The sequence below is a fragment of the Phalangium opilio genome, unplaced genomic scaffold (genome assembly GCF_054372755.1).
Source record: "Phalangium opilio isolate 3A_F unplaced genomic scaffold, DU_Popi_V2 ptg000500l_1, whole genome shotgun sequence".
NCBI lineage: Eukaryota > Metazoa > Arthropoda > Arachnida > Opiliones > Phalangiidae > Phalangium > Phalangium opilio.
This window is the reverse complement of record NW_028324238.1, coordinates 547,471-550,802: the sequence shown is the minus strand read 5'-3', so window position 1 is coordinate 550,802 and position 3,332 is coordinate 547,471.

The window sequence follows — 3,332 nt, the reverse complement described above, 5'->3', positions numbered from 1 at the left end:
TCGAACGTCACGGTACAAACTGACCATCGTCCTCTCCTGGCGGTCATTAAGAAGCCGTTCAACTTGATGTCCCCCAGACTTCAACGCCTGACGCTTCGTCTAGCTCGTTATGATCCCACACTGATCTATGTCCCAGGCTCGCAGCTGTATGTTGCCGATACTCTATCCAGAGCTACGTTACAAGATTCACGATACGACACCAGCTTCCTGGAAGGGCCTAATGCTACGGTCTACAGTCTCACAACCATGTCGCACACCAGGGAAGAAACGTTCCGAACAGAAACTCAAAAGGATCAAACTCTGCAAGCGGTTATCCGCTACACCAGTGAAGGCTGGCCGACACACAGGAATAAAATAACCGATAAGACCGCCCAGCAATACTGGCCAGTACAAGAAGAGTTTTTTTTTATTAGGAGAGAAAGGCCAAGAGGAAACAAGAAGAGTTACACTTCAAAGATGGACGCCTGTATAGAGGCGATAGAGTAGTGGTTCCTGAAACACTGCGCAACAACACCCTGATGCAAATACACTCGGCCCATCAAGGAATCACATCTTGTCAAGCTAAAGCCCGCATCCATGTATACTGGCCGAACATGGCCAATGACATCAAGGAATATATACAACAATGCGCCATATGCAGAACACATGATCGGGCAAATACGGCTACACCTATACAGCCACTACCTATCCCACCTCTACCATGGCATACAGTCGGAACCGATCTCTTTCAACATCAGGGACGCCACTACATACTATTGGTCGACTACTACTCGAAGTTTGTAGAAGCCCAAGAACTACAATCAACGACGGCCAACGCGGTTATACAATTCCTTGCCCCTCAAATAGCACGTTATGGAGCACCACGGAAACTAATCAGCGATAATGGTCCGCCGTACAACTCAACCGCCTTCAAGGATTTCTTCAGTGAATGGAACATCGAACACAGCACGTTAAGTCCTAACCACCCTAAAGCCAATGGACAATCGGAAAGAACAATCCAGACCATCAAAAATCTCATGGAGAAAGCCTTGAAATCAGGGACAGACCTCGATCACATTCTCCTGGAGTATAGAACTACGCCGAAACATAACTTACCATCCCCTGCGGAAATACTAATGGGTCGCCGCCTACGCACACAGCTGACCGCAAATGAAACACTATTGCGACCACATTACCCGATACGGACAATAACCAACACACTGCAGAAGAGGCAGCAAGACATGGCACGACAGGCTGGAGAACGTCCAAATAGACCATTGTCTCATCTACGACCAGGCGATTCTGTCAGGTATATGGCAGGTCCAAGACAATGGATACCAGCAAGGGTTCAACAACGCAACCATAATGACGACTCCTACATAATACGTGCAGAAAATGGGCGCCTGTATAGAAGGACAAGAACGCATTTACGTCCCAATATGGGCGCGAAAACAGCCCATGAAAACCCAAGGCCAACAACAAGAACTCGACAACAACCTCTAGACGGAAAAGAAAATTCAGAACCATACATGATGATCAGACTACCGATCCGGAACCAAGTCGATCAAGAAATCCCACCAGAACATGACTCACTGAGGGCAGAAGAAAGACCACGGAGAAACCAACTGTCAACACGGACCGGGGAACAAGGCCCACCATCATTCCCAAGCACCCGAGAGACCCAAAGCAACAAATCTATTATTGCCAGACCAGGTCAATCACTGGAAGGATTCAGCCACCAAATCACTAGGAGCGGCAGGATATCAAAAAAGCCAGATCTCTTCTCTTCGTAAAGAAAAAAAAAAAGTTGTTGTAATAGGCCTAGGCTTAAAGTCTATTTTTAATCTATTGCTAAAAAACTAATCACTATGTCTAGATCTAAAATAACGTTTATCAATCTTAAATTGATAACGGGGATTACTATATAAAGCCTAACAGAATAAGCTACCGGGCAGAACGGAATAGAGACTGTGTAAATAACTTATATACTAAACATGAAATAAAGTTGTTAAAGTTATACATTATCGCCTAGTCACTTAACTGTAGTACATATCATAACAGGGAGTAAGATAAATAAGCCTGGCCATCTTGTTTAGACAATTTCAATAGCCTCCAATCTAGCAGAAATGTGTTTCATAAGGTAAAAGTGTGCCTAAGCTGGTAATGTAAAGTAGTTCAAACTTCAAAGTGTAATAGCACAAGAGTGGACATTTTGAACAATACCTCTATATAACGATGTTAATTTGGTACGAATTAAAGAAACATTAATTGGAAACTCTTGTGCAATTACACTTTGAACTACTTTACATTTCCAGCTTTGACACACTTCTACCTTTAAACTTACACTTAAAGATTAAGGCTCATTAATGTTCTTAGATTGGAGGGTATTGAAATTGTCTAAACAAGATGGGCAGACTGATATGTCTTACTCCTCATGTGAGCCAATTTCTTTGTTTTAGGTGGCAGTGTTTGGGTGCCCGTAACTCCCGTAACTAAATATGTTGTATATGTTGTAGACCCCATGTTCATTGAAACTTTTCGCTCAATCTGACCCAAAGAACACACTCTATAATTTATGGCAGACTTATCAGAAACACCCTGTAAAGCAAACCACGTTAAAACTATTTCATTTGCTCTTGAAGGTGATGCGCAACCGAATATATTATTTAAAGTAGCAATAGATATTTCTCAAAACATTGAACTGAGATCTATATAAAGGTCACTTATTTATAACCTATTCTATAAAACCTTTTGATCCAAAACCGAGTGATAAAAATAAACGCTATTAACCCTTTAATGTTAATATTTGAAACATAAATTAATCTCGAACATTATTAATGTATTTTTCAAGTCTGCCGAGGAGAGCACTTTGACGTTAGACGCGTATTTTTACCGAGTAAGTAATTAAAGCAAAATTAGAAGTTACTCTACTTAATTCTCGTTTAGCTTTGAAAATTTGCACTCACCCGTTTGTTCTTCTAACTTATATGGCTATTTGCATGGCTTTATTGCTAACAACTTTAATTTTTCACCTTCTCGAACTAAAGTTTAACTGAAGTTTATCATTTATACTTATGACCACAAAAATATGCTTGAAAAGTAACTGAAACGCTTTTACAATTACTCTTAAGTCTTAAAACATCATTAGGGCTGGGAAGATGACAGACTAATGTGGAACCATTCTGAAATTTATCAATACTTCTCAGTGGACAGAAATTTGCTTTGGAAACCAAACATTACCATATTCAACAAGTAAGAAAAACTTCAGTAAAAAGCCTGTTATAAAAAGGATTTTATCTTTTCTATACTTTCCCGTGCATTTTGAAAGGCAAAAGTATATACACTTGAAAGTT